Raw genomic sequence first — 21,692 nt, 5'->3', positions numbered from 1 at the left:
GAAAGACAGAATGAAAGTACTGAGCAAAGCTCGTGGTGACATCCTCAACCTGTTCCCCATCGGAATTAATCAGACTAATGTGTTCTTTAGACGCCTTAGAACGGCCGCGTACATACCTCCAGAAGTCAGCCGGTTTCTGAGACGCAGAAGCCTCTAACGACTCTATATAGAGCTGGTGGTCACGCCGGTAGAGGCTTTTACAAAGTGAGCGATACCGACTAAAATCCGCTTTCCACTTGTCAAGCCCAGACCGCTTGGCCTTTTTGTGGGCACTGTCCTTAAGTTTAAGCGAACTTCGAAGTTCTTTAGAGAACCAGTGGGGAAATTTGGAATGAACAGGCTTATAAAAAGGGATGTACTTTTCCATGCCACTCCTGACAATTTCGGTAAAACGTCGAACCTGTTCGTCAACATCATTGACATCAAAAACACTAGACCATTCAGCAGATGAATAAAAGTGATAGAGCCCAACATAATCTCCACGCTTGAAAGCATATCGCGGGACTGCACAATCGTCAACACCACCATAGCAATGCTGGGCAGCGACAGAGATAGAGACAATAAGAGGGGGGTGAAACTTGTCGGGGCGTACAAGAGACAATAATAATAATAATAATAATAATAATAATAATAATAATAATAATAATAATAATAATAATAATAATAATAATAATAATAATAATAATAATAATAATAATAATAATAATAATAATAATCAATCAATCAATCAATCAATCATTTATTTAACGTGCCCAGGAACAACCGAGAGGTCTTGATGCTGGCGCACAAAAAAACGAAACAAAAAAACTAACAAGATGACTGTTCAGAAGAAAACTGTAAGAGACACAATGAGTACAGAAATATTAGGACGACAGGACAAAAGTAGATTAACACAGTATTAGAAATAGCTAATGATAATGACGAAAAGTCAGATAATATACATACATACATACATACATACAACAATGCGCCAGATAAACTAAAAGAGAAGGATAGAACAAATTGCACATGTGATGTTATCTTATAACGGTACAAACCTTGGAGAAAATAATAATATAATAATATTAATAATAATAATGTTGTGGGGTGGAAGGCAGGAAAGAGGAGACGCATGATGCCAGCATCTTCTCCCCCCCTCCCACTCCTCCTTAAGGTCATAAGACGGTTTATACTGCTGTGTAGCCTAAATGTTTGTGGGCGGACAGAGGGTGCGGGCGGACAGAGGGGTGGTGTGCATTCCCATCGATTATCTCACATACGTATTTTTGCACTCAGCATGAATGATCGCCTTTTATTTGCGTCTAGCAGAATCAGGTGCACGGACATACATGCAGACTTTTAAATCGAAGCTGTCAGCCTCTCGCTGATGTCGCCTGTAGTCCACCCAAAAGGCACTGCAGGCAAACCAACTTTTTCTGACGGTGATGGTGGTGGTGGGTGAAGGGGATGGATGACTTTATTACAAGGAGGAGGCGAAGAGGCCCTGTTGTGGGATATGGGAACGAGGGAAGGGGAAGGGAGAAACGGGCCTCAAGCACGTTATGTCTGGTTACGCCCATGGGGAGACCATACGCACGCTTGTAGTCTGAGCCGATCATCATCCGCGGTTTCATAAGGCACTTTCGAGAGCCACAAAGGATGCGCTTCAGGGTTCATCTAGACAGGGGTGACGATCATACTACTTTGTAGCGACCTGCTTTTAGACCGAACTCTGTAATTTTCTGTAACATCTGGGGGTTATTTCTGACATACTGGATGTGTTCTGCAGAGGTCGTCGGTCGTATTTGCGTTGTGAGGAACTGGTCGCGGTCAGTTGAGTAAGCTAAACATGCCCAGGTGAGGTCGAAAAGGTTCTGTGTATTGTTGGTGCCGCAGTAGGGGCAGCGAGGACTAGCAAGGTGCCTATGCGTTGTCCATTTGGAGAGGACGTCCGGAGTGTAGGCCGAGTCAGCGTAGACTTTATTGGCAAAAATTTCTCCTGTTCTTGGCAGGGACTGCAGAAGAGCATGAAGACCAGGCGGTGAGGCGTCGGCAAGCCGTTGCCGGCTGAGGTTCTTTGTTTGACGGTATTTTTGCGGCCAGTCCAGTTCGCATGCGTGTTGTGGATAAAGTTGTTCCTGGATAGACGTGGGAACCATGGGAGGATTGTCTAAACACTCCCGGGCAGCATTAGGCGCCTACTGGTTTCCGTCCGCTCCATGCGTGTTGGCCAGAGTCCAGACCAGGCGTATCTTGACCCCATCGTGAGTGAGGTACCAGATTTTGTAAAGAATTTTGCGGACCGTAGAAGTGGGCGAGAAGGTACTATTCAATTCCCTAGAGCGACGCTGGAGATAACGCGGAACTTGTTGGGGGTGACAAATGAGGACGCATTTTGTAGGGCCTGTATCGCGCCCAGGATACCGAAAAGCTCGACTTCATCAGTGAGACCATGGGGGTAGGCGGGGGTTCAGAAGAGGCGCTTGCCCCTTAGACCAGCCCAGCACAAATTGCCTCGACCCATCGCCCTCTCCCTTTTCCCCCCAATACAATGTGTTTGCCCCCCTCAAGACAAAATCTTGCCCCCACGAGTAACACCGTATGTGTTTGTGATGTTGCGAGAGCCATTAAGCAGGGGGATGTCAGGGCAGGTCCAGGCAACCGCTGCTGTTGTGCCGTTCATTGCTGCGTCGGTAAAAACATCGATTTCGTAAGGAGTTTTGTCGTTAGCGAGAGTGCGAACATATTGTTCCCGCACGGCAGTTACGGCGCCTCAGGCGTCGGCGCCGTAACCGCCCTGGGCCACCTGAGGCGGCGTCTCAGATGGCCCAGGGCGGTTAGCTCCCAGCATTAAAAGTGCTGTTTAATGCGTCCCACTTCAAAATAGATTGTCCTTGAGGTACATATTGAGGGTGCTTCTGAAAGCGAAGCGTCGTCTCCTCTACCAGGTTAACGATGGGAGGTGGCGAGACGGCTTCCGACACTGAAGCCCCGAGATGGTCCGGGTTAGATGTCTGTTAAGGATGTTCAGCTCGATTAAATGGCGGGAACACAATTCATAAACGGGGAACCCGGAAGTCAGCCATCCGAGCGCAACGGCACGAGCAAGCACGAGACATGCGTTCTGACGTGATCCGCCATATTTTCCACAGATTCGAGTCATCAAGTGAATGGTTGAGCACCAAGTAGTTCTTAAATGGGGGATCCATGCAGCGGGACTATTGCAGCTGCTTATTTGCAGCCCCAGGAGCTTAATAATGCCATTTTAGAGGGAATAACCTTGTCCGCCACTTGAAGTTTGATGGTTTGACCCGGGTTTCTCGAACGTTTGCCGTCCACGCTGAGCAATTCTGCTTCATTAGGAAATAATTGAAGATTAAATGTAGCGAGTGTTCGCTCCAAGCTGAACACAGCACCTTGAAGCTCAATTCGCATGCCTTCTTTGGAGTCATAGTCGGCAGCTTCTGTCCACACGACGATATCATCTCTATACATGGCGAAGCGAGCAGCAGAGTCTGTTTCAGTGTACGAGCAACGTGGTTCATAGTCAGGTTGAATAATATAGGCCCGAGAATCGAGCCTTGAGGAACACCTCTGTCAAAGTTAGTAGGTTTTGGGCATTCCGTCCCGCTGGTTTAGACGTATATGGGTCGGTTCTCTAGAAAACAACAAACCCATTTCTGCGCCTTTTTACTGGGGAAGGCAGCGGCCAATTCTCGGGGTATGCCCTCTTGGCTGACGTTGTCGAAAGCCTTGTCAATATCGAGAGCCGCGATGTATTCAGAAGTACTCTCGCGGGATGTTCGGTTCACTTACTCGACGGAGAAGCCAAAGATAGTCACGCGTTCCCAAATTAAGCCAGAAGCCAGTTAGGGCAGGGTGAAATTAACCAGTCTGCTCGAGATGATGTTGAAGCCTGTTATTGATCATTCGCTCTAATAACTTGCATGGGACAGGGGTCAATGCAATAGGCCTGAGGTTTTCGGGTTTACGAGGTTCTTTACGCGGCTTGGGTATTGGATGAATAGTAGTTGCTTTGAGGTGGTCAGGAACTTCTGCAGTGTCCCAGGATTGGTTTACGAGAACCAAAAGTGCCTCTTGGTCATTAGGTGCTAGATTACGCATATCCTGCCATTTCATTTGGTCATGGCCCACTGCTGACTTCGGCTTTTGTTGTGACATAGCAAATTGGAGTTCGTTCAAAGTGAAATGGGAGTCAAGGTCTCCAAGGGGTGTAGTAATCTTGATAACAGGCAGGGGACGAAGAGCCGTTTCGTCGGTAGTTGCATGAGGGAAAAAGGTCGTTAAAAGTTTTTTTTTCAACTACAGGGTAGTCAGAGTGCAAGTACAGTCGGCAAAAGGCTTGTCTATAACACTCGAGCGGCGTACTACGGACTGCGCAGGAGACATCTAGTGATAACGCCTGGTTTGAGACCGGTAGAATGTGAGCATGCGCGACCCGCATCAGCGCGATGGCTGTTTCTCTTGTCGCTGTGCCCGTCGCCTTGGCTTCCGTACCTTCTTTCGCCGTGAGAAGCGCTGTCTGCGCTTCTGGGCCGGGAAACAAAAGTGAAGATTAGCGATTGTTAGTACAGCGTTGGCTGCGTTTACGTGCAACGCCGCATAATTTTCGCAGCGCCCTACGGAATCTAGAAAGGAGTTGTTTTTTCTGTATGCGAGAAAACGAACAATCGGCGAAAACGCATCGCTACCGGCGTTCTGGAGTGACTAGGTATCGGTCCGTTATCGCTTGCACAGTGCATTAAATACTGTGGCGTTAGCCCGTCAGCAGTGACGTGGAAAGCCAAGCGCAGAAACCATGTAGTACTGCACGCGCTATTCATGCAATGTATTGGCAGAACGATGACGTAATGAACAGCTGTGCGCCAAAGCTAAAGCAGCAGCGTGCGCTAGCGCGGCTAATCTCCCCTTTCGTTTCCCGGCCCGGCAGCGCTAGCATGCAGCTCTTATTACGGTCAAAGAAGGTATGGAAGCCAAGGCGACAGGCACAGTGAGGAGGGCCACAGCCATCGCGCTGATACCGGCTGCGCATGCTCACATTCTACCTATCTCAAACGAGGCATTATCACTAAGTGTCTCCCGCGCAGTCCAGAGCACGCCGCTCGAGTGTTATAGAAAAGTTTTTGCCGACAGTAGTACATTTCCTCTACGATCTGCCGTCTTGCCTTTTCTCGACCGCTTAGACTTCGAAAAAGGCCCCACAGGCGCGAGATATCTCTCTCCTCTCCAAGGCGTCCACAAAGAATTGTGCGAATTTTCAGACTGAACCATTTTCTGGTATTCATTTATCTTCTTGTAGTAGCATTTAAGTTTTATTAGATCGTTGTGGCATTTTACGTGTACTCGATACGTTTTTGTGAGGCGTTCACCAGGGAATTTCTGCATGTGCGCATCCGGTAGATCGACTTCGACGGTACTAGTCGCTGATTCAAGAGCTAAGCTGCGTGCTTCATTCAGGGTGGCGACGAACTCAGCGAGGTCAGGTTGGAGAGCCATATGAAAATGTAAATGAAAGACATTCCACTTAACGGTAGTACACGTATTCTTAGTGCGTAATTTTTTATCGCTTAGATGGATTAGAAGCAGGGAGTGGTCGCTGCCTCACGTACACGTTAGAGCCTGCCATCTTTTTACAATGCCCGGTGTAACGATGGTAAGATGCGGAGTGGTATCTCGTTGTGAGCTGTGAAGCCGGATTCGAGTAGGAACGAAAGGTTCATTGCAGAGTTGTAGGGTGCTAAATTACGGCATTTGTTGCAAAAGTTTTCCACAGAGATCCCAATGGAAGTAACCCCATTGTGGGCTCTTATTATTAGAATCTCCACCAATAATAACGGGGCCGATAAATTTTAGAGAAAGTGTATGGGAAATCCAATCATATGTGTCCCCTGTCCGCGAGTTACATTGCGGCTGGTAGCACACGGATACCACGAGCAGGGGTTTGCCACTTGGTGGCAAATGCGGACGACGGCGACTTCTCTATTAAAATTACTTGCATCATCCCATCGGTGCTGAACAGACTGGCAAGACCTATTAAAAAAAATGAGGCGCTTCCCTGTAAAGCATGGCAACAGCTCCGTTAGGCCCCCTCCGCTAAAGGTCGATATGCAGCAGAGGGCTGAGGCGACGCGGGCGTGCGACGGTGCGTCGTATATAGGCCTGACGTCATGTTCTGAGGTGAACGTGGACAGCCGTTGACCACAACTCGACGTACGATGAGAATGGCGTTTCTCTGCATGCCGGAAAGCTGTTCGCCGCAGGACGGTAGGCCTAACGTCGCATTTTGAGGTTTAGGACGTTAAGCCTAACGTAACATTTTGAGGTTTCGTACCTTGAACCAGCACCCACTCGAAAAAGTACTCACTGTACGCGAAGCAGCAGGTGCCGATTCGCGCCGTAGATCCCAAACCATCGTTAGTCCTACAAAGTGCACACCCGAGAGTTGCTGCGGTTATCCTAGAAAAGCGGTGCATACCTCCAGGGGAGCACACACTCGCCGTGTGAGATTATCACACTATGGAATCCATCACCAGAAAGCTTCGCATCCAACCACCGTTGTTGTCGTTCGACGGAGGGGTGCATGCTTTTTTAAAACCCAATTACAGTACACTCTGGCTTGTGCGAACTCCGTCATGACGAATTTCATGGTTACGATGAACCACACTTATGTGACATGCACGATGCAAAAAAAAGTCTGCTTTCGACGAATTTCTGGCAACCCGAATAAATTTTCACGGTTTCTTAGAGTTCGTATTGAAGAAAGTTTACTGTCTACCACAATAAAAAAAAAATTAAAAAGAGAGAGGAACGAGCTAGAGGGACACAGAAAATGCTAAGAAACAAAAAAAGCGGTAGGAAATACAAATGAAAGAAAGCCGTGAGAAATGAGAGAAAGGATGATAAAGACAAAGAGCGACCGAAAAAACTGCATACGAAAAGAACGAGATATGAGAGAAGCCGAAAGGGAGCGCGTTTCCTGCCGAGTCACTTCCTGCCAGTGTTGGTCTGGCCAATACCCACCTTGACCAGTACTGGCCAAAAGGGTCTGCAGGGGCCCCAACCGTAATCTTAGAACTGCCTCCCGGAGGCAAACTGCCAGGAGGAGGCAAAATGATTACCGAGGTTGCCTTGGCATTCTACTAGAACCTAAGATGAACGCAAAGAAACTCAATACGGCCATCGCTAATTCTTCACAGAGGGAATCCAAGAATACGCTGTGAGGCAGTAAATTGGTGTGGGATGGTAACTCAAAAGACATTCTTTGGCTTGATAATGTGTTTTAGCTTCACAGATCCATTATCCCAGTGTTACCTGCGTGGCGAGTGCTATTCGTAACCCTGCTTATCGGCCTTCCAACAATAGCGCTTTGTTGAGACTTGCTTGCTTGTTGTTCTTGCTTTGGTGAGACTCCACTTGGAATTCAGAAATAACGCGGCGTCGCCGCTGCAGTTATAGACATTCATGATGTGCATATTTATTGCTTTCTTCCTTTAAATGTGCCGTTATGATCGGGTTGCTGACCCGACACACTTAAGCTTGGACGTCGACCCTAAGTAGCGTGTTGTGGCCAGCGACCGAATTATCCGTGTCGCGGACGATGTCTTATTGAAGACGGTTCGTCTACCCTGCGTGAGACCCGCACCTGCAACTCTTTGAATGGAAGGCGACGGCAGCATGACTAAGGAGACAGGGGTGTCGGGAGGGAAGGGGGGCTTATGAGGCTTCAGCCCCCCTCCCCCCTCCCGAAATTTCGTCACGCTGTCGTAAACCAATCCAACCACTGCGCCCGAAAACATCTCAAGATTTTGTCTAGAACCATAGAAATCCCGTCTGGAACGCGCACCTAATCTCCCTCAGTGGCTCGTTTCCCTACTGGCATACCTATCTCCTATGCAAGGCCTTCATCCAAGGGGGTGTTCTTCGAGTTCGTGCTCCGCGGGGCAACGGTGAGTCGCTGCTCAGAACAAACTAGGGGAGATTCACGGGCGAAACAGAAGGCCTGGCTCTTCAGTACCTACATGCAACCAGTGCCGCCACCGGAAAGCAGTGCTCTAACGACTTCGGACTTCGTGTCCCCCCTTACGAATTTATCTGCGAATCCGCCGCTTCGGTGCCGCTCGTGCGGGGAAACTATTTGCACAGCTACAAAAATAGGTCGTTTTGTTGCACGAGCGGCGGCGCAGCAGCGAACTCGTAGGTAAATTCGCACCATGTGGAACGGACTTTTTGTATAAATGGGCACTTTGTTGCCAGTGACACTTTTGTTTCCCTGATCAAAATAATTTCTCGCTTTATTAACCACAACTGCATATTATGACATATTTTTGGTGCGACTCAATTCTGTTGCAATTACTCGCAGTGCGCGAAGGTTGACAACCTGCTCCTACGGAGTACATTGGAATAAAAGACAGAGGTGTTAAGATTTAAACAAGAGATTCGTGGCTGACAAAGCGACAATGACATAAAACGTCCACCCACAAGTTGTCTGTTTCGTGCTTTGCACGTTTATTATGTCCGCTCCGTGCTTTGTTGGTTCTAGATGAATTAGTTCTTTACTTCCATGTCTTTTGCTTCGATGTTTTGTGAGCCACTATCTTTATATTAGTTCTAAATTTCCATATTTCTTTTAGGTGCTGTTTTTTTGTGTAGGCGAAACAGAAATTACAAGCAGTGAGAGCAATTCTGCCAAATTCTCGGAACATACGAATAAATTTTGTTATAAATATTTTATTTGTCGTTGTTCCTGGCAGTCAATAGTTATGGATTTTCAGTTATTAGTTATAAATTTCAGAAGCTAGTTTCTGATACTAGTTATGTATTTTATCAGTTATTATATATGTATTTATTATACATAATTTTAGTCCCCTGAAAAATCATATGGAGGAGGTCGAGGTGCAATCTCAGCCTCGCACCCCCCCCCCCCCCCCCCTCCCCGAGCAAAATTTTTGGCTACGTCCATAAACGAGCCGATAATCCGCGATTATCGAAAATCGGCAATTATCTGCATAATGTGGAAGCATTGTTATGACATTGCTTTATTTCACCAACCTTGTGTTTCCTTGCTGGACATTTAAGGAACATGTGAACGAACACAGCGCCTCTGTGCTTGTAGTTTTTCTTTTTCTTTCAGTTGATTTGATAGATGTTTTGGGTTTCGTAAGCCCAGTTTAAATTTTTCCAATGCCTTTTTCGAGTTCTCTGCGTTCGACAATGGTTGCCAGATTTGGGTATATGAATAGCCAAGTTGGGCGACCTTTGTTTTATTACGGCTATATTCTCTCTTTTGTTATTTTTTACAATAATCTTTTACGCTTTTATAACGATTAAATATCCGAACTTTGCCAATTGCGCAGGTTTTTTTTCCAGATACAATGCATTAGACTGTTCGCGTTCCGCCCTCGGCATAGTATGCACGCCTTAAAAATATATTTCTTTTCGGAAGACAATAACAAGAGCAGAAGCACTAACTGAGGAAATGTTCAAAGGAGTTGGGGGAGAGAGGGAAAGGGGCATAGGGCGTTTTTGCATAGCCTGCCTCGAAAGCCGGCATAGCCAAACTCTCGTATTACGACGTGCTCCCCCAACTGCAGCGCTATTGTCCCCCACGGACCGTGGCGGCCAGGACACGTATTGCCCGTGGGCGAACTGCAGACAACAGCGCATGCAGCAGCGTCGTCTGACGCTCGCGGGGGCTCATCACGGATGCAGACCCCGCGCACGCGAGCAAACGCTATTCGCGCTATCTGCGCCAGCTGACAGGTCCTCTCAGGAGCGATGACATAATACGCAGCGCCCTTGGACAAATGAGGCGATTGTTGGGCTTCATATCACGTCGCTGCAAGGGGGCGCCCCGGTCGGCGCTGAGCGTGACTCCTTTCGCACGTGCCCAGCGCTTCTCCGTAATGCCGCCGGGCCCCGTAAGCCCGCCACACGTCGGCCCGTCACGGATGGGAGGCCGGGTACAGCACGCTTGAGCCTGCAGGCGCGATCCCTGGTCCAGCGATTCCCAGACGAGAGCCCGGCATTACGTCGTCGTCTCTCTCTGCTTTCTCGCAAAATGATCGGCTCGTTTCATCCTGCTATAGTCATCGTTTAATAGCTTCCACTAAAAGGAGAGAAAAAAAGAGCTTATTATTCATGATGATAAAATGACGATGTGCAGCGGCTTTCTCCCTATCCAGAGCTGTTGACTTGGGCAACCGCGTCGCAAGCCGCGTCAACAGACAGACTGACCGAGAGAGAGAGAGAGAGAAGGTAAAGAAAAGGCGGGAATGTTAACCTGGCTGTGGCCTAGAGTGCTATCCTACACGTAGGCGAGGGGAAGAATGAGGAAAAAGAGGGAAAAAGAAGAGGAAAAGGTGAGGTACGAACAGAGCGAAAAATGGTGGGCCCAGCCATAGGACACTATAGACAAAAAAGTTCAGTGAGTTCATGGATGGTAGTGCTACAACCTTTTGTGCAAGTCCGTAGTTTTAAGAAAACGCAGGAGCGCTTTTATCTCTTTATGCGTAAATGACGGAGAGGGCCAGTGGACCAGGATTTTCTTTTCAGTGAACGGGCGCCGATAGTCTAGCTTCCGCAGAGTTGAAGAGAGTTCGGTTCTTTCCGAAGATGCTGGTGAGGATTTGAAGAGGCATACCTTGCTTCTTAATCGTGGCCAAACAGACCCCTTAACGCCAGTAGACTCCTTATAACCGCTGTTTCCTACCTCTACTGTGTCAACTCGTAATCACTGGATAAGTGAACCACGTCTCGCTTAGGAATGCTGTTTATAAGAAGATCAAGCTTGCTAGTAATAAGATTCACAGCAGCTCAAAATGACGAAATTGACTTCAGCAAGATTTCTAGAGCCTGAAAAATGCCCTACCTTGTTACGCACTCCCAGTTTTTTTTTTTTTTCTTCGACCATGGGTGTACATCTTCGAATCTGTAGCTTTCTTCGTGCGATGTCGGCGAAAGAAGTCTGTACAGTACTGTCTGGGTCCTTGTTCCCCATTTTAGAAATGTCTTTCACCTTGTCTTTCACCTTGCGATGTCAAATCGGCTGTGCGAATCCGGCCTCTGACTTGTCTGTCTGTCTATCTCTCACTCGAATCGACCAAAGTAGAGGAAGGTAGACTATCGAAGCGCAAATAACGCAGCGACGGTGCATGCAAAGGAAAGTGTGACGGTGTGCCATGTCTTGCCAACGGTGTGCTAACGTCTCTGTCGATGGCGTGCAGCAGCGCTAATCATTTGCTGTTTTTGCTAATTTGCTAACAATCTGCTGTGCGCTGTGTTTAACACGTTGCGAAGAGGACCGGGTGTTTGGTGCATGTTTGATTGTTGAGACAAAACGATACCTGTTCAAGTGCAGCAGCAATACCGTACAAAAGGACTTCTGGAGCAGCGCAGAAATACCCATCGAAGGCTGCGAGCCTCGCGCACTACAGGCAAGCTGAGATATAGTTCAGAAATTAATTTTGCCGTCCAGTGCGGCGACCAAAGCACAGGGGCATTTGCGGGAGCCCAACCGCCGCGGTGGCTCAGTGGCAAAGGTGTTCTGCTGCTGAGCCCAGGGACATTGCGGGTTTGGTGCCGGCCGCGGTGGCTGCCTTTTTGGTGGAGTCTAAAAGCGAAAACGCCCGTGTTTCCAGATTTTTGCGCACGTTAAAGGCGCCCAGGTAGTCGACGATAATCCGGAGCCCTCCACCACGGCGCGCCTCAGAGCCTCGGTGTAGCGTCGGCCCGTTGAACCCCATGAAATTTGAATTTTCGAATTTATGCAAACCGTCAAGCTGTTGGAGAACTTCTGCCGATAAGCACGTCTCTGTGGCTGCCCATCTATGCGATTTCGAGTGATCACGCGCACGCATCTGCACAAGCGCAGCAATATACGCTCCTCTGTCCCTCAGGCGCCCGCGTGTGACTGAATGAGAGCACTCTCCGCGCGCCATTGCCGTGCTCGTTCGTCACCGCACGGAATCTGCAATCCTAGTCGCATCTTTGTGCCATCCTGAATGAAATGCCAATGGTCACCGCCATCGGCCTCTGTCACAGGCCACATGTAAGGTTACAGGGCGTGTGCACGGCTGTCACGATTGCAGTACGCTGGCTGTCCGAAAGGGAGCCACGCTATCGGTGCCCACCACTCTGCTTGCCGGCCGTTTTCTCCCGGCCGGCATTCATATCTCCCGAGCAGGTCAGTCCATCCGTTTCCCTGTTCATTGAATAACTTTTCTTTTGAATGTAGGTTACTGATGCCATGACACCACGCTCAAAAACGCCCAATCAATTTCGAGTTCGCCGGGAGGGAGGGTAGGGGGAGGGAACTTAATTTTGGTTAATGCCATTCAGGTCACGATCGCTGCCGGTGGCACCCGCTCAGCAGCGACCTCCACAGCCCTGTCGACTAACCGGATCGCAAGGTTGTTACGAATCAGCCCGCCGCAGCGCTTTGTGCAATACTCCTTGACTGTGCGGCGAAGACTCCACTGCGTGCGCCTTTCAAGCAGGCCCCCCTTTCGGTGACTCACGCTTGCAGCCTACGGATTCAAACACGTCGCTACATGTCTGGATCCTTGGCGCCTCGCTATCGGCGTGGTTCAGACTTCGGTGGCGCCGACGCAACACGCAGAGACTTGTTCGAAGGACGCGGAAGCTGTTGCGGAGACCTCCTCTCTTCCCTGTCTCGGAGTCGGCGTGCGCCGCTACTACCGACCACTCCCGAACTCTGGAAAGAGTGTGTGTGGGTCTGTGCCGTTCGTGTCGTGTGCACAATCTAGATGGAACGCTTGGTTTGACCATTGGCGCTTTGGGTATAAATAAGACCCCCCCCCCTTCCCCCATCTCTGTAGTTCATTCCTGTTTGAGCAGTGAATTCATGTTTTCACTCTGCTCGAGTCCTGTACTGTAACCTCGCCCATCGGAGCATTGTTCTTGTCTGACTTCGGCCATTTCTCACCATGAAGTAAACAATTTAAGTTTGCCTTCGGCTTCTGGTCTTCTTCGAGGCAGCAACATTAGCTGGCCGCTCGCTTCACCACGCTACCACACGCATGTCGGAGGCGACGGAGCTCGGCTCGGGTAAGCCCTCCCGTATGCAGCAACGGGTTGTTAGCGGTGGGATGAAAACGTCGCAACAAGGTGCGCATCGGAACTGCGGATCAAGCTAAACATCAATACAGGTTAAAGATAGTACAGGCCTATGCGCCAACAACCAGCTACGATGATAAAGCCGTAAACAGCTTCTACGCAGACTTCGAATCACCAATGAAGGGAAAAAACACAGCGCGACTGTGATCGGAGACTTTAAGGCATAGGTCGGTAAGAAGAAAATGGGAGAAAGGTCAGTGGGAAACTTTGGAACAGACAATCGCAACCGTCGAGGAGATACACTAATGTGATTTTCTAAGAGAAATAACCTGAGGTTGACGAACAGTCTTCCACAAACGATGGATTAAGAAATGGACATGAAAAATCCCCGATGGTACAACAAAAAACGAAAGTCACATCATTTTAAGTCACAACCCAGGTATTGTGCATCATGTAAAGGTGCTAAGCTTCGGAGCAACGATCATATATATAGGATAGTTAGATGCAAGCTAAGGCTGAATCTCAAAAGAGAAAGAAGGAAACTAGTGCAAACTAATAAAACCCGCATGGAGGCAGTCGGAGCCAGATCGCAGGTGTTTTCAATTACTCTTCAAAACAAATTCGATCTTCTAAACGAGCAGAAAGAGGTCAGTGTAGACAGGCTAAATGACAACCTAACAACGGCAATCAGAGAATCAGCAGCAGCTGCGGGAGATGCAAAACATGGGCAACACATTGAAAAACTAACTAAGAAAACGAAGAAGCTAATTGCCAAATGTAAGAACATGGAAGTGTCAAGTACCGTGGACCAAACTGAATTAGCCGAGCTGTCGAAACCGATTAACAGACGAAAAACAAACAATATTCATGCATATAACACGGCAGTAATCGAGGAAACATTGCGAATAGGGGGAAGCTTGAAAGCAACTAATAGAAAGCTAGCCACCGGCAAAGACAGGATCTACGCACTGAGAAACGAACAGGGTAACTTTACGCACAGCTTAGATGAGATAATAAAGGTAGCAGAACGATTCTACACCAGGCTGTATGCCAGCGACGCTAGACCAGGGAAAACTACTGAGCGTACAAGTTCAACGTGGGATGTCCCACTAGTGACTATAAAGAAATAGGAAAAGCTCTAAAATGCATGAAAATAGGAAAAGCTGCAGGTGACAACGGCCTAACAGTGAATATTTTGAAGGAGGGAGGAGATATTGTACTGGAAAAGCTTGCTGCACTGTTTTCGGAATGCTTATGGGCTCAAAAAATGCCCATAGCAGCCTGGAAAAAAAGCTAACATTATTCTGATCCATATAACGGGATGTACCAAGGACCTCGACAACTACAGATACATCAGCATATTCTCACTTGCTTAGAAGCTGTTTCCCAAAGTTATAGTTAGCCGCATAGGTGACAGCCTGGATTCCCAAAAACCCAGAGAGCAGGCTAGGTTTAGGAAGGGATACTCAACCATCAATCACATCTATGTCGTCAATCAAGTGATAGAAATATCCACATAGTACACTAAACCCCTTTACATGGCATTTATAGATTATCAGAAAGCGTTTGATTCTATACTCACTGCAACCGTGCTATTAGCATTAAATTACCAGACAATAGAGGAGACCTACGTAAGACTTCTAGAAGACATATTTAAGGAATGCACGCCCAGGATAATCTTCCACAAGGAAAACTTTTCACAGCATGTCTGGAGGGGGTATTGAGAAAGCTTGACTGGGAAAACACAGGAGTAAGGATAAACGGGAAACACTTGAGCCATTTGAGGTTTGCGGGCGACATAGTAATGCTGAGTGAAACAGCAGAACACCCGCAACAATGCTTGAGGAACTACAATCAGGAAGAGCGGCCGTAGAGCTAAAATAAACATGAAAAATCATTCAAAAACACCCTCTTTAGCTTAGGAAACAAAACCCTAGAAGAAGTAAAAGAATACAACTACCTCCGACAGATGGTTAGTGATGACCCCACCCACGAGAGAGATTGATTGATTGTAGGGTTTAACGCGCCGACGCAACGCAGGCGATGAGGCGCGCCGTAGTGGAGGGCTACGGATTGATTTTGACCACCTGGGGATCTTTAACGTGCGCCTAAATCTCGCACACACGGGCATTTTTGCTTTTCGCCTCCATCAGAAAAGCGGCCGCCGCGGCCGGGAATCGAACCCGCGACCTCGTGCTCAGCAGCGCAACGCCTTAGCCACTGAGCCACCACGGCGGGTAACCACGAGAGAGAAATCCGACGCAGATTAGATATGGGTTGTGGAGCGCTCAGCAAGCACTCCAATATAATGAAAAGTAAGAAAAATTATAACCGTTCCACTCAATGTGAAAGCTGTCGGAAGTGCAGAGCAGTTGAGCTGCAGCGCCGTTATTCGCTCACTGCTGCCACCCAATGCCTTTCAAATTTACCACCTTCGCAATGCTCGCACGCCCCCTGCCTGAAAATGCGCCTGCGGAAGTTTTGTTCTTTTTGCGCTTGCTTTAATTTCGTATTCTGGAGCTGTTTTGCGTCATTTCGAACGCGTAATTCTACTTGGGTCCGTTATCTCGCTGCGCCGCCTGATTCCGGCAGACGCATCGACCGTTAGCGAGCTAAGACGACAAGGCGAGCCCGTAAAGTGCTCTGCACTTAAAATCTGCAACCACTATATACCTGTGCATGAACGGTGATGATATACGCAGCTGAAGCTTGGCGCCTTACTAAACAACTGTAAAGCAACCACGGGTCTTCTTAATGGGCCATGGATCGAATAATGTTAAGGGTAACACTCAGGGACCGGAAACGAGCTACCTGGATCAGAGAACAAACTAGAGCAGAAGATGCCACAGTTCAAATAAAGAAAAAGAAATTAACTTGGGCTGGCCACGCAATCAGACGAACCGGCAACCGGTGGACAGTTAGGCTAACAAAGCGGATACCAAGAGATCGGTCCAGAAGAAAGGGAAGGGCGTTCGCCGGATGGAAGGATGACATAAAGAAATTCGGGGGTAAACAATGGACTCCAACAGCGCAGGACAGGAGCGGTTGGATGTCAATGGTTCGTCCTGCAGTGGACCTGAGTAGGCTAATGATATAAGGAGTGGAGTGTCATTTTTTTATGTATATCAGCGTTGTTTCTTACGCTTCAACCATTTTCAGATAAGCTAAATTGCCCCCCCCCCCCTTCCATTTGATCTGAGGGGTTCATGCACTCGCAGAAAAGATTTCCAGTATGCGGATGACACGATACTTGTATCCAGACATAAGAATTATGAACTAGCAATGGAATACTTGCAGCATGACCGCATGCAGGTAATGCGCTGATACAGAGATACTTTAATTAACATAAAGAACAAGAAGTCGCAAGTGGTCTGTTTACAAAGTCGGACTAAACCTATTTTTCACCATATTGCAATTTATTTGCATACCAGTGATTGTGTCCCGGGTGCATGTACACCTGTTGCGCTTGTGTCTACTGTTAAATACTTAGTTCATTATTTGATTTCGATATATCTTGGAATAGCCACTCAGCTCACGTATAAACGAACTCTAAAATATTTCTTGTCTCACGTTTCAATTGAAGCCTTACGCCCGTTAAACATACGTAAACAAATAACTTATGCGCTTGATTACAGTGGGGTGCGGTATAGCATTTGCAGTTTTAATTTCCGTACCGCCTTCTGGAAACACAAGATCAATTTTATATTGAAATCTGTTCTCAGGTCTGTGCTCTGTTATGCATGGTTTGTCGCATGAGTCTCACGTAGATGTCTTTCAATTGTTACGCGCGCCTGATTTTTCTGTGTTGTTCCGAGATCCTCAGCGTGACCTTCGCTCGCGTGGTAATTCTGTAATTCCGATAGCTCGTACGAAGTATGGTGAGTGGTTGTGCACCTTTATGCCCCTTCGATTCTAAATGCTCTTCCCGCCGAACTGTTCTCGCTCTGCAACCGCGCTCACACTCGATCCGCTGTTTTTGATTTACGTGGTTGACATACATGTTTCTTGTATTTTGTTGTGTTTTTTGTCTACTCATATTCTGTGTTCATTGCTTATTCGTTTTTCCTTCTTTTTTCTGTATTAACAATATATTTGTGTACCGCTGAGTGCACGATGTGCGGCCGACTGCCGGGCGCGGTCCAACAAGCCTTGGGAGAGGGCCGCACACTCGGATGGAAGCGAAGCACGGTGTCGCACTGCTGAGAGCTGCCAAAACACTCGCAACCAAGGGCACTGCTGTAGCCCGAACTGATAGAAATAGACGCCCTCTGGCAATTGTCTCCTCTGCATCGACGTATATAATATCTAATGTAATCATATATCTCAGCTCCGCACTACCGTAGCAAAGCGGGGAGTAACGAATCCGCAACTCTCTTCTTACGCTTTGGCGGGGGCCGGGCACGCAGGGCCCTCACCCACAATTTTCTATTTGCCGCCTTGGTTTTAATTTTACTCTATCACATGGTCCATAGAGGGGGGGGGTCAGGCATGCGGCGAGCATGGGCGTTGTTAAGATTAGACCATTATGTGCCTTTGCTGGAGCCAAGGTGCCTGGCTGCAACGGTCGACCGGTTGGCGCCGTATTCCTGGAGACGTGTACCGGGTCGACTGGCAAGTTACAAGGCTGCTCATTCCGCACCGGGTATGGAGGGTGTTAGGAGAACGCCAAGAAGACTCGCTGCTTCATTTACGGACGCTCTATATTGTTTGCTAACCCGACGCGGTGGCTCAGTGGCTAAGGCGTTGTGCTGCTGAGCACGAGGACGTGGGTTCGTTTTCCGGCCGGGGCGGCCGCTTTTCTGATGAAGGCGAAAAGCAAAAACGCCCGTGCGTACGAGATTTCGGCGTACGTTAAAGATCCCCAGGTGGTCAAAATTAATCCGGAGCCCTCCACTACGGCGCACCTCATCGCCTGCGTTGCATCGGCGCGTTAAACGCTACAATCAATCAATTATATTGTTTGCTAGCTGCAAGCTTACGCAATGTCTGCTTGCGGGGAGAAACGCCGTTCGCCCGTTAATTTAACCCTTAGCCCTCCACTTCCTCCTCCTCCCCCCCCCTCTTCTTGATGCTTTCCCCCAGCTGGCGGCCTGGGCACGCTGCGCCTGCCCGTGAGACGCCCGTTTGCCGTCGGCGCCACGGACAGTTGTACATAGAAGGCCATGCCTCAAAAAGCCAGCAAAAGCAGGAAGAGCCGACCTAACGGCGCCACCGGCCAGGCGTGCCGATTCACCCCGAAAGGAGAAAAACCGCGGTCCATTTGTTCGAGGCATTTCGTCGTGGGAAGCCAGCGTTGAGCGGCATGGATGGACTTTGCCCCAGCGACTAAGAGCTCCGTGCTGCATCAGCAATCGCTACTGCATGCAACATGCACAGCTACAGTAAACTGACCTGAAACCCTACATGGAGCTAAATTTGCCCACAAGGTATCTAATCATTTCTTCGCAGACAAATTAGCCTAACTCCAGCGACTTCACGCTTCTTTTTCAGTTACCAAACCCAAATAATGAAAATGGGCTGTTGCTCAATGTGCGGAGTCAGAAAATAGGTGAAAAAGGATAATTCAGTTGATATGATGCAACGAATGAGTTTCATGCCGTATGTACTTCAGATGAGTGATCAAGGCTCTGACAGCGTTGTACTAAAATGTCGAAGGCAGCCAGAAGAATAAAACATTATGAAAGTACTGGTGCTCCATAAACCACTAACTTAGAACATTTTTTTCTGGTCCAGCTTTTTCTGGTCTCCCAAAACCCCTGTACCATTTCGCGCCCACTTATCTGCATGCGTGGGAGCTACTGTGAGCTAAAAACCCTTTTTGTGCAGTACAAAGCGCTAACTAGCACTAAGCAAAGCCATGGAAAACACAGCTTAAAATTCGGAGTATGAACAAGCTTCTAAACTGCAGCCTGAGACTAATTAAGTCGCCGGAAGGCGCCAGCGATGGTGACGCCCTGGTCTAAAAACCACAATTATTTCATTTCCATTGCATTCCGGGAAAAAGCCGCTTAATTACATTCCCATTCCATTCCTCCGTTCCATTCTATTCCTCCAAGCGTTGTCCTGATTCCATTCCCATTCCATTCCGCCATCGCTAAAATGTGGCAGGAATCCGGAGTCTTTTCAATTCCAGAGTGGTAACTCCGCCCCCACTGACTTATAGTGACATGATATATTGAGAACTAGAAACACAAAAACAGTGTCGACTAAACGGCCAAAGCAAATTAGTGACCTGAAGGTGATCCTCTTCGTTGCCTTTCACAACGCGGAGGCGACGAAGGAATAAGCGCTAAAGCGCGGAGAACGGAAACGGGAATGAGCGCGCTGTCGTACAAGTGAAAGCGCAAAGGGAATTCCAGTTGGCAGAGCAGTTCTATGCGCCTAGTCTGTGGCGCATTTCGTTCCTTGTTCACTGTGGCGGCGGTGGTGAACAAGCCACGGAAGACTCAAGTTTGTGTAGGATTGCGAACACGGCGAGGATTTTGCTGGCTGGACATTTTCTCAGTCGGCTTTCCCCACTGCCTCTTTCCTAGGGGGAACAACTTCCTTGTTTCCCTTTTGCTCTCTGGTTCACATTTAGAGCATTGTGAAATTAGTTGTAGGGCACTGAATGGCCACCAAATGTCTGCGCAGCATTCGAGGGATCATGCAGGCCGCCCCATGCGATATGCGGCAAGCATAGCCTTCACTACTTCCCCATACAACAGGCGGACACAGAAGGGAACTCGACGGCGGAGGCTCTGCGTCCATCGTTCGCTGGTATGTCCGTGTGTGTCGCGCCTCATGGCTTTTACCTCAAATGTTGAAACGAAAGCATCAGCCACCAAATCTTCAGTTAATACCCCCCCTCTCAGCCCCCCCCCCCTCACACACACACACACACACAAACTAACCGGACGTGCAAAATCCGCGCAAGACAGAGATAAAGGGTCGGAAGAACCCTTGCTTTTGCGTCTTGGTTGCCATTAGACCAACTAGATTCGGTATTTGTGCTCTTTGGACTGAACGAAATTCGCTCGCTATCCGAAAGCCTTCCCGCCCTAAAAAAAGTATTCTGTGCTCAGCCCTCGCCACGGAGCTCGCTTCATCCCTCTGCTGTTTGTCTGCTTTTTGCGTTAAAGGAGCCATGAAGAGAAAATACAACTTCATTTAATTTGGAAGAACTAGGGTTCAGTATCTCACTCAGCTCCATTACAGCCACAAAGGATGTTTTTTTAACGAAAAAAAAAGCAAGAATTATTTCAAAACTTTCAAATTTTGCGTCACAGTGGCGTGTTATGAGCAAGAATGACGTCATATGGGCCAACAATAAAACATAATTTTCAGTGCGTTAACTGCGCGTTAGCATTCAAGTGATGCGGTCAAATGGAACTAGAGGCCCCATTACAGACGTCCAGTCATGAGTCGTCGCGACAGGTCAGTTAGGCGGCCGCCAATCGCACAAACAACGTTCCGTGACGTCATAGAAAAGTTGCGGGAAATTGGCTAGAAGGTCGCGACTGCTTCACAAGTTTTCTTCAATATCTCCGTTATTTGTTCGAAGATTGCGGTGATATTGGTATCATTGTTATCGCGACTAAGCAGTCTTTCTAATAAACCCAATTTGTATTTTGTCTTCATGGCTGCTTTAAAGAAAGCAATAGATCAGTGACACCAACCAGCCCAAACTCGCACTGTGCTGAGCTCACCTCAGGGTTTCCTGGCTCCTCTTTGGAGACGTTCACCAATAGACGCTGTGCTGCATAACGCTCTTGTTCCGCGCCAAGTATTTATTGTTTCGTGGGGGCAGCTCTGAAAGAAAAAAGAGACAAAAATAGAAAAATATAAGCACATTGAAATATAGTAATAAAATAACGTATGGGCTAAATCAGATCACAGTGAATTAGGTTCAGCATATCAATATGAAGTAAGTTTAAGGGGCAAAAATGTTTAAGCTTTCTGCCGCTATACTAAGCGTTGTGGGGCAGAGATCGCCCATAACTTTTTCGCTGGCAAGTATAACAAAACCAGGCTTGGCGCCCAGACAAGAAGATAAGCTTCTAAAATATTCATGAAAGCCAAGTTTGAGAACTTCCATGTGAAATTACACAACAGTTTGTAGCTCAATGTCTTGGACATGCGACATCATAATAATAATATGAGAAACAAAGAAACAGCGCTCCGTGATAGGAAAAGAGTCGTTCCACTACTTTAAAGCTATTTGGAGCATGGACATATTCATATTTAGTTACCTGTGTTCTTTTCACAACCAAATATGACTTATTTACGCAGTTTTTTATATCCTCACCGCTCCTTTCACCAACCTACGCAAAGTTCCTCCAATTCCAGTGAAAGTAAATGCTTATTTATTACGATTTTTTTAAAACAAGCACTATGTTTGATGTATGCACACATCAGCTCCTAACGCTCAAGTCTCCGGGGATTATGGCGTGGTTCGGGCGCGATTTCTATTCTTCTGCCGTTTTATTATTATTTTTTTCATTTTCCTCTCCTTCCATTTTCCGCTACTTTCGTAAACTGAAAAGTTTGGGTTATAGAATATTCAAGAAAGCGCGGGTCCACATTGGTTTCCTGGCCGCAGCTCAAAGCTTCCTTTTTCGCTTTGTCTTGACGTTACG

The 21,692-nt window shown here is 47.8% G+C and overlaps 1 protein-coding gene across 2 annotated transcripts in view; it reads right to left on the bottom strand.

The window, feature by feature from the left end:
* LOC144173652 (neuropeptide F receptor-like) overlaps nucleotides 1–21,692 on the bottom strand; it is a 590,379-nt gene that overhangs the window by 264,091 nt on the left and 304,596 nt on the right. For both annotated transcript variants that reach the window (XM_077701988.1, XM_077701996.1), the window contains one exon: nucleotides 20,763–20,865. The gene's annotated coding sequence lies outside the window, so the exon portion shown is untranslated. The remainder of the gene's footprint in view (nucleotides 1–20,762; nucleotides 20,866–21,692) is intronic.

The sequence above is a fragment of the Haemaphysalis longicornis genome, unplaced genomic scaffold, assembly GCF_048455015.1.
Source record: "Haemaphysalis longicornis isolate Haplotype H1 unplaced genomic scaffold, Haemaphysalis longicornis Haplotype H1 scaffold_1, whole genome shotgun sequence".
In the NCBI taxonomy this organism is placed as follows: domain Eukaryota; kingdom Metazoa; phylum Arthropoda; class Arachnida; order Ixodida; family Ixodidae; genus Haemaphysalis; species Haemaphysalis longicornis.
This window is presented reverse-complemented; position numbering and strand designations above follow the sequence as displayed.